Genomic DNA, 10604 nt, shown 5'->3' with positions numbered 1-10604 from the left:
CGCACACACAGTGTCACACTCGGCGTGCTTTGATATTTGTCATGTGTAATTGGCGCCCCAGTCATCTCCATGTATCATGGGGGGGGGGTGTCTCTAAGGTCTCCTTCTAATCTTTTTTTTTCCGGTTTGACATACACGGGTGGTGAGCATTAATCACGATTACTGTCTCGATATAGGGGGGGGGGGGGGGGGGGGGATGGAAGTGTGTTGTTGCCGAACAGTCAAGTGCATGCCCGCCTCTTGTTTATTATGACGCATTTTGAGTCGACGCGTCACGTTTAACAGCACAACAACCACCGCGTTGGAATTACATTTACACTCAGGGCGTTTAGCGGACGCTTTTATACAAAGCCACTTACGCCTCACGCCCCGTGCCCACTACCTCCGTCAGTTGACCGTTGTCCATTGACTTTGAATGGGGACGGACGCGCAATGCATTGTGGATCCGTCCGTTCAGTTGTAGCGTTCGCCACCGTCAGAAAGTTGAAAAATGTTCAACTTTTTCGGCAGCGACGGTACCGTCATCTAATCAGATCACGTATGCAAATGTAGGCACTGTGACGCGACTCGGGCTCTGACGATACTGGAAAGCGGGAAAGCGGGTCATCTTGCCTCGCAACAAGCAGGAAGAAGCGGGAAGAACCCGGCGAAGCGATTTGATTGGCTGACGGATGCCTCTGCAAAGACTACTCCCCCATCCGTCAGCCACGCCTTCCCACGTCCGTTGACTGACGGTGCAGTGGGCACGAGGCGTCATGCCCACTGCACTGTCAGTCAAAGGACGTGGGAAGGGAAGGCGTGGCTGACGGATGGGGGAGTAGTCTTTACAGAGGCATCCGTCAGCCAATCAAATCGCTTCCCGCTAACAACAAAGCCGGGTTCTTCCCGCTTCTTCCTGCTTGTTGCGTTGTCATTGCAAGATGACCCGTTTTCCCGCTTTCCAGTATCGTCAGAGCCCGAGTCGCGTCACAGTGCTTAAATTTGCATACGCGATCTGATTGGACTACGGATCCGTCGCTGCCGAAGTAGTATCTGTCTGCGTCCTGCAAGACGGAGGCGTAACTTGTAGTCGGAGGAGGCGTAACTTGTAGTAGGAGGCGTAACTTGTAGTCGGAGGAGGCGTAACTTGTAGTAGGAGGCGTAACTTGTAATAGGAGGCGTAACTTGTAGTAGGAGGCGTAACTTGTAGTCGGAGGAGCCGTAACTTGTAGTAGGAGGCGTAACTTGTAGTCGGAGGCGTAACATGTAGTCGGAGTCGTGTCTAGTACTTTTCTAAATCGCGGAAGTGATCTGAATCTAGCTGTGAACTCGGACCTCAAATATTTGGCCTTATATAAAAATAATGCACCCGACCCGCTCATTTAAAAATATGCTCTTGATTAGCTTAATCTTGATATGCTCTTGATTAGCTTAATCATAGCCTTACTTGAAACTGACATCCCTGAGTCATATGCATTTAAGAAAAGAAGCCTATTACAATTTACAATGACATGTAATGCATATAGGCCTAGCAGTTTAATGTGGGGAACCTGCTTAAGTTTAGCCTACTTTATCCCTTTATACCTTTAACAAAAAGACTGCAGATTAATAATTCAAAGAATTAAAGACAGAAGATTAATAATTCAATTCATTTTATTGACTACATATTGTTATTGATCGCATGCTGCATGTTTTCAAAGTCCTGCATGAGATAGAAAACAATGAATTAAAATAAATAATACTGATATAAACAAGACAAGAACAATGTCACTAACAGGAGGGTAGTTATGAGAAAGCCTTCATATTATAGCGTTCACATTACAAGCCCTCATTTTATATATATTTGCCGGTCTTCAATACATGGATTTCTCAGGTACGTCATCGCTGTTGCACTGTGCAAAATCGGGGCAGAAAGAAGCAAGCAACATCTACTAGCCTGTACAGTACAGAGTATTTTGTGACTGTTCAGTGGGCATCTCAAACGTGTGCATCGAACTAACTTCACCGAGGTGGCGGAAGCTGGGGTTTCTTCCAACGTTAAAACAGTAGGCCTAAGCGTTAGAACATTTCGTAAAGAATATTAAACAGTATCACAACCACAAGTAGTCTGCCCTAGTTCTAGAGTTCATTAAGCTTGTAAAAACAAAAAAAAATCATTCTTGTTAATCCATTTCTTTTTACTTACCGACATGAATATCTGAAGATCCGACTTCAAGGAAGATCTCGTCTGAACCGTGATTTACAAGGCTCTTTTTTTACCACGAAAAAGAGAAGATCTCGCGTGGACCGCGATTTAGAAACGTACAAGTTACGCCTCCTAGTACAAGTTACGCCTCCTACTACAAGTTACGCCTCCGTCTTGCAGGACGCAGACAGACACTGCTCAAAAAGTTGAACATTTTTCAACTCTTTGACGGAGCCGCCAAAGGCTCCAACGGAACAGATCCACAATGCATTGCGCGTCCGTCCCCATTCAAAGTCAATGGGGATCAGTCAACGGACGGAGGTAGTGGGCACGAGGCGTTACAATAAGGGCATCCGTCAAAAGAAAGAGAAACAACAATTTATCTCTTTGGTACAGTAAGGAGATTCATAGAACCAAGTACTATTTTTAAGTGCCAGGACGTACAACATACAATCAGTGTGTAAGAAGGCTGTAGGGGAGGTAAGGCGATGTGAAATTGCGCTATAAATCCATACGCTGTAAATCCAGACACCAACATACAATCACACATTGATTATCGGGGTTGAAGTGAATCCCCAGTCTTGTAAATTGGCTGTTAAAAGACTACAACGACCACGCTGTCGTTCCTTCCCCCTGCTCAGTCTTCCAAGGGCTAACTGAGTTAAATAATAATAATAATAATAATTTTAAAAAAAAACATCTGATGGATATGTTTGACACGCATACCAGTTGCCTTGTTGTTCTTAAAAAAGGGAGAAATGTGGAATTAACTATGACCATGTTTATGAATAACTACTCAGGTAGTCGTAGACTTAGTAAAAGTTCAATGAGTAGTTGAATCAGTACTTTTTTAAATAACTACTATCTACTAAATTAGTACCATTAATTTTGAAAAGTCTAGTACTAACTACTAAGTTAGTAATACAATGAGTAGTTTAATTAGTAGTGATAAATATATATTTTTAATTTATTTTTAAGTAAGTCTCTTAAAAACAAAAACATTAACAAAAGAAAAGCCCTTCTCATCCTAACAGTTTCCCTATCGGCTAACATCTCTCCCATTACAGGAAGATGACACCCCACACATCCCTTTCTCTCCCGGTACACGGAACCTCGAGACATGATTACCTAGTGATCCGGAGGACGCCATCTTTTTTGTGTTCTAATGGCATTCATTGGACTGTCTCCGTGGATTAAACGCTGTTCCTGCCGGCTGTCGGCAGGTCGACGGGCGACTGTTCGATGCGACGTGACACACATGCTTATTCCGACACCTCTGTTCACTATGAAGGTATTATTGTAGCAAAAGTCTTTAGCACCTGTAACTGCAGAATTTGAATGCGTACACTAAAGTCACAGTAAATTTGAAGTCGTATATATTTATTTTGCATGTGTACTCTAAAGTCACAAATGTGTAACAGTACATTTGTAGTCGTAAAAAAAAAATATATATTTTTTATACCATTGTAAACACAAAATAGGGTCTACGAGTACGCTAATCTGTGTTACAGGTGCACAAATCCTTTTGCTACAATTATTGCGGCGCAGTTGGTGCAAAACACATTCGCACACCCCTGTTTCATAATCTGAGAACATGCCTAAAAGGTGTGCATTCGTAAACCCAAATTTGAAAAAATGCATCAGAAGTTGCACATCTGTGAACGCTATGTTAATTCAGCATTTTAATGAGCGAGCACAAAACCATTTTACAACTGCTCGAATCTGCTCCTGCAAGTCTCAGCTGTGGTTTTTTTTGCAGGTTGTTTTGCAACACCCCTAGGTGGTAAATGTGTAGCAAAAGTATTCGTATCCGTAGATGACAGAGCGTCCGTGAGCGGGACAAAATAGTCCCGCCCATAATTTCCTAATCCAATGAAAATCGCCGGCAGGGATGCATTTCTCAAATTACAGTGACGGCTGGTGGTGATTTTGGGTGGGTGGGCTAAAGAATGCATTACATTTATCAATACTTCACAGGGCTCCAGACGCCATGAGGTCACCTTTATATCTCTGTTCATAACTTTCATATAATGTGAATGATTTTTAAACAAGATTAAGGTGTAGAGAAAGGCATGTCTTTATTTGAAGCACAATTATAAATAGAAGAAAAATAAGGTGTTTAAAGTGCTTCACTGAGCTGAAATGTAACATTTCGAACTAAACCATTAAGCAAAATAAAACTTTTTTTGTGCTTAAAGAATTACACAATAAAATGTTGACTGGTCTCCCTTTGCGCAAAATGCGGCTGTAGACGATCACACACTCTTTGGTAGAGATGTCTGTGTCGCCGTCAATCATGAAGGACATGTAGGCCTATGTGGCGTTTCCGACGTCCGCAGCTGTCTTTTGCTTTAAGGTGTCGCCCATTAGGCCTACTGCAATGAATTGTGCACATGCCATCTCATTGCTATACCACGGGTTGATGTTTAATCCATTTCTCTTCATGAGAATAATTTCGGATTTAAATTGAGAATGGCAACTCCTCTTTGGCAATGTTGTATGCGACATTAAATGAGATCATTTCCGATTCCTTAGAGAACCTTATTGTTACTGCCTGTCGCTGAAATGCAGCTTGGAGAGGGGCCACTATCTCTACACACTTGTCACGTCATGTTGGGTTATTTAGACAGCTTTTTAAATGTTTCGATACGAAACGTAGTTGACCCGCTTACAAATGCACTATTACCGGCCATATTCTGACCGCACTCCTGACAGTAAATCTGTACATCGTTTGGTTGATGTGTCCCCAATCTTTTCACTTCCAATTTTTCCTCCAAAGACATTAAAGAAAACCGATTAGAAAGTAAATAATCCACTGCACTTGCGCTACTGACTGTGCTGTGATTAGTCGAAGGTCACTGTACTGTATCTACTGCGCTAGGTCAGCCTTTGGGCTAAACTAATTTAGCCCAAATGGGAAGCATATGAAGGGGGCGTGTCAGGGCACATGTCAATCAAACGTCAATGGAAGCTTACGCTACTGCGCTTGGGCTGAATACATTTTGCCCATTCACAGGAAAAAAACGAAGATATATATATCCTGGGTCACTTTTTGGTGCTGTTGCTCCTTTAGGTTCTACCAACATTTAAAACAATATTTTCTAAGTTTGGAATAATATATTTTTTATTTTCACTGTAAGAGGGCTGTTAGCCCATTTATACCAGCCGTCCCTGACTGGGACCCATCGCGTGCCAGCCATGGAGCTATAAAGATCGCAGCATTCTCAGCGCGGGTACGTTTCTTTCTGGAGAAGTGAAGAGGGCGTCCTACTGAACAGAGGTGGGTATCCTACATTATGTAAAATGAAATGACTTAGTTCAAGTGAATTCTCACCAAAGTATTGCATTAACATTTCTGAATTTATGTTATGGCGACCATTAAAATACATTCAAGGCATGTTAATGAAATACTTTGGGGGGAATTCACTTGAACTAAGTCATTTCATTTAACATAATGTAGGATACCCATCTCCGTTCAGTAGGACGCCCTCTTCACTTCTCCAGAAAGAAACGTAGGCCTATTCCGCGCTGGGTATGACTGGCACGCAGTGGGTCCCAGTGTAATTTGAGAAATGCATCCCTGCCGGCGATTTTCATTGGATTAGGAAATTATGGGCGGGACTATTTTGTCCCGCTCACGGACGCTCTGTCATCTACGGATACGAATACTTTTGCTACACATTTACCACCTAGGGGTGTTGCAAAACAACCTGCAAAAAACCCCACAGCTGAGACTTGCAGGAGCAGATTCGAGCAGTTGTAAAATGGTTTTGTGCTCGCTCATTAAAATGCTGAATTAACATAGCGTTCACAGATGTGCAACTTCTGATGCATTTGTTCAAATTTGGGTTTACGAATGCACACCTTTTGGGCATGTTCTCAGATTATGAAACACGGGTGTGCGAATGTGTTTTGCACCAACTGCGCTGCAATAATTGTAGCAAAAGGATTTGTGCACCTGTAACACAGATTAGCGTACTCGTAGACCCTATTTTGTGTTTACAATGGTATAAAAAATATATATTTTTTTTTTACGACTACAAATGTACTGTTACAGATTTGTGACTTTAGAGTACACATGCAAAATAAATATATACGACTCAAATTTACTGTGACTTTAGTGTACGCATTCAAATTCTGCAGTTACAGGTGCTAAAGACTTTTGCTACAATAATACCTTCATAGTTCACGGGAGTGCTACCCTAACTTGGCTCGATTTACCATTTACCGTTTTCTGACCAAGGTGTCAATGGTGAATGGATTACGTTTATACAGTGCTTTCCTAACCACTCAAAGAGCCTCACAATATTGCCAGAAATTCACACATTCATTCACCCGTTGATACACACATTCACCCATTCATGCACGCATTCACCCATTCACGCACACAATCACCCATTCACGCACTCACTCACGCACTCACTCACCCATTCATACACACATTCACCCATTCATACACCCATTCACCAATTTACACACCAACTTCGGAGTCAGACACGCAGTCAGGAGCAGTCAGGACTGGAGCAGCCTGACTCGACACTCATAGCGGTATGAATACAGAGGGCTTTTATTTTGTTAATGTTTTTAGTGAATAACTATCTGTTGATGAATAAATATATTCATTAACAGAGGTGTATGATTACAGAGTAGCAATAGGAACATGGGTTATTATGGTCTGAGGAGTAATTTAGGGGAAAACACGCTTTGTAGAAACAGCCTCGTCTACTTTTTCCATTTGGAAGAACGAATCTGCGCTTTAAACACATTTTCGCACCGTTAGTATAAATCGATATCCAAGCGAAGGAACGCCCTTGAACAAACAAATTGAAGCGCCGGTGTGTCTATCGTCATTATGGTAAACTGTCACACCCCGAAGAAAATCTAACCGTTAAAAAAAAGGCAATCTCCACTGGGACGCGGGGAGGGGGGGAATACTGCCAGGTATCCACAGCGATGATTGTGGTGGGAAAGTACTGTTTCTTTATCAATCCGGTGCGTCATGTGGCGCAGGAGGTAGAGTGGGTTGCCTGGTAATGCGAAGATTGCTAGTTCGATCTAGTGTGGAGGTGTCCCTGAGCGAGATGCCTCACACTGACTGTTCCTGACCAGCTGGCTGCCACCCTTGGGGGTCGACTCCAGCGTCGGTGGGTGAATGTGTGTGTGAATGTGTGTATGGATGAATGTGTGTGAATGGGTGAATATGTGCATGAATTGGTGGATGTCAGGCCATATTGTAAAGCACTTTGAGCGGCCACTGGTTAGAAAAGCCCTGTATAAATGCTGTCTATTTACTGGCTGTCCGACAGAGACACGAGAGACTTAGAGAGAGGGACGGAATAGAAGAAGGAACCTCTCAGCGGCTCTCGCTGCCCCTCCTCACTTCCTCTTTGCCTTTCTTATCGTTTCTCCGTGGGCTTGATTCACATTAACATCTACATTCAGGGAGTTTAGCAGACGCTTTTATTAAAAGCGTCTGCTAAGTAAGGATGGACAGTAAGGATCCATCCTTACTTAGTCGGTACAGTAAGGATGTTCATAGACAGAAGTACCAAGCACTAACAATCGCTAGGATAACCCCTTCCCACGCATACAACACAGACAGCTAGGATAAGATATATACATCATCCTTTCTCACAAAATCCTGCTCTTTCCTGTAATAAAGACGTTACCCTTTAGAAATAAAGAAGTGACAGATTCCCTTGCAGGTAAAGGGCCTTCATCTAAAATGTATTTCTTGTCTTTTTACCGTCGTCCTTACTGGCATCTTGTGACTTTTGCTCTGCCATTATACCAAGGCTCATTTGGATATCACCATCGGTACGCTACCACAGCTAAGCTTTAGCACGATGCTACAGATATGTACTAGTGGGGCTATTCTACCAATGCTCGTTTGGGTACCACTGTCGCTACACTACAACAGCTAAGCTTTAGCACATAGCCACAGATATGTACAAGCAGGGCCATTATATCAAGGGTCATTTTGGTATCACCGCTGCTACGCTACCACAGCTACTCTTTAGCACATAGATACAGATGTGTACCAGCGACCCTATTATACCAATGCTCATGTGGGTATCACCGTCGCTACGGTACCACGGGCCTGCCCGTAATTCCGACAACACATTGATCCGACGTCTCAATGGTCCGAAATATTTCCCATTAGATCGACATGCCACTATGCCGACGGTTCAATGTTCCGAAAACGGAACCCATTGGTCCGAAGGTCCGTTTGTCAGACTTTTCAAAAAGGAGGCACATTAGGCCGACGGTTCAATATGCCGAATAGGCCTACAAAATAAAGCATAGGCCTATCACGTTCACGATGAATATTGGAGAGCAAAGTGACAACGCTTCACTTCATTTCGACGGGGTGTTTCAGCCCCATGGACAGAGAGCGTAGGTCTAATTCTCAACACACACACACACACACACACACACACACACACGACTAAGTACACGGTATGAGGTATAAGTTTGACTAAATCAATACCAGCGAAATTATTCAGGCTAAAAGCCCACTGTAAACACAGTAAAGAACACATATAGGCCCACACACAGCTACTAAAGATAACATTTGTATTTGTTTTTCACTCACCGTTTGACTTCTTTACGGGAAAAGTATTATTCCTTGTATAACGTGCGCTTCATAAATTCACCTCTTGTGACCGTTCAAGCCCACAGCAACAGTCTGGCTTGGTGAAGTGCACTGCTGGAACTTAGCCTACATTGTCTTTTATTTTTGGTTTCATAATCAACCATGTGGAATTGCGCCTTGGCCTATTCGGCATATGGAACCGTCGGCCTAATGCGCCTCCTTTTTGAAAAGTCTGACAAACTGACCTTCGGACCAATGGGTTCCGTTTTCGGAACATTGAACCGTCCGCATAGTGGCATGTCGATCTAATTGGAAATATTTCGGACCATTGAGACGTCGGAACAATGAGGCGTTGGAATTACGGCATGGCACCGGTACCACTGCTAAGCTTTAGCCTGTAGCTGCAGATATGTACCCTCGGTGCGGGGTACGCTGGGTGTGTTTACTCTAGCATTGTTTCGCTGGGGGGGGGGGGGGGGGGGGATGTATTAGGGTACAAGCAAAAAGAAAGAAAATCCTAAATATGGATGATGGGAATGGGAATGACGAAGCGGAGAGAGACTCTGCTGGACTTAATTTTTTAATGCGCCAAATTACCCTCATTTTCCCCCCTGTGTTGTGTTGTTAGCTGTTAGCGTAGCGCTGCTAGCTCTACAGGTTGGGGAGCTGCACATTTAACGAGGGTGAGGGGTGGCCTTTATTTGGTTAATGCTTCAGTGTATGCTGTATGTTTTTGGACAAAGTATTCCTTGGTTAAGAAAATTCAGTACTATTTACTCTTTAAAATTACTACTTCTGACCTCGTCGTTAGTAGTAGTACCTTTTTTTTGATTACTTATTTTAACTTAGTTATTAATAGTACATTTTATTTATTTTTATTACTTTTAAATATGTATTTGTAGGTCATTTTGTAACTGCTCATTTAGTAACTAAGTCTTCTCCTAACGAAGTAGTTAGGACTAGACTTGGTAGTAGTTTAATGCCACATGGCTCTCTTTTTCAGTAGAATAACGTAAACTAGTTTAAGAAAAATCTGAAAAAAATATATTAAACCCTCTTTTTCCCGCAAGCATTAAAAGTGAAAGCTGGAGTCTAGCTGATCATTCAGCCTCAAATTGAAAGGAGTTTTCAAATGGATTGACAAAGCTCCGCAAGGAGACTTTGTCTTGGAATTGCATGGTTTCCTTAGACTCTAATGAATTTATAATCTCGTTACGATTGTCAACGATAAAACTGATTTGTGGCTACTGCGTATTCAGGTGGTCGGATTCCAACACTTTTATCTGTCAAACCCAGACGGTAGAGCTCTGGTTTGATGAGCAAGAGGGGTAAGAGGTGAGGGGGGAGGAGGGAGATGATGAGGAGGTGGAGGGAGGTGACGGGGAGGGAGGTGACGGGGAAGGAGAAGACGGGGGAGGGGGGAGGAGGTGGGTTGTGGGGGGAGGAGGCAGATGATGGGGGGAGAAGGGAGGGAGGGAGGTGATGGGGGAGGACAGAGGAGAGAGAAGAGCAAGCTGGGTTACTTTGTGGAGGGAAACATTTAAACTTGAGGGTTTGTGTTTTGTGTTACCGGCTGAATTTTTGGTTCTCGTTGTAGAAATTCTCTCTTGTTGGGCCCACTTAGTCCTCCTTATCAGAAGGATCCTGTAATTGATCTGTGCTGACCGCAAGTTCCAGAGCAACCATTAGGGAACACTAATGAGGAGGAATTCAACACCAGACAAATAAATCTTTGCACTTAAAAATGGACAATGTGCTGTGTCGGCTAATTCAAGCCAACTCCAGTCTCCATTTTGGAAATACCAATTTGTTCCTTCACCGTTTCTTCTCCACACTCTTTTCAGA

Source organism: Gadus chalcogrammus, chromosome 7 (genome assembly GCF_026213295.1).
Source record: "Gadus chalcogrammus isolate NIFS_2021 chromosome 7, NIFS_Gcha_1.0, whole genome shotgun sequence".
Taxonomy (NCBI): Eukaryota; Metazoa; Chordata; class Actinopteri; order Gadiformes; family Gadidae; genus Gadus; species Gadus chalcogrammus.
This window is presented reverse-complemented; position numbering follows the sequence as displayed.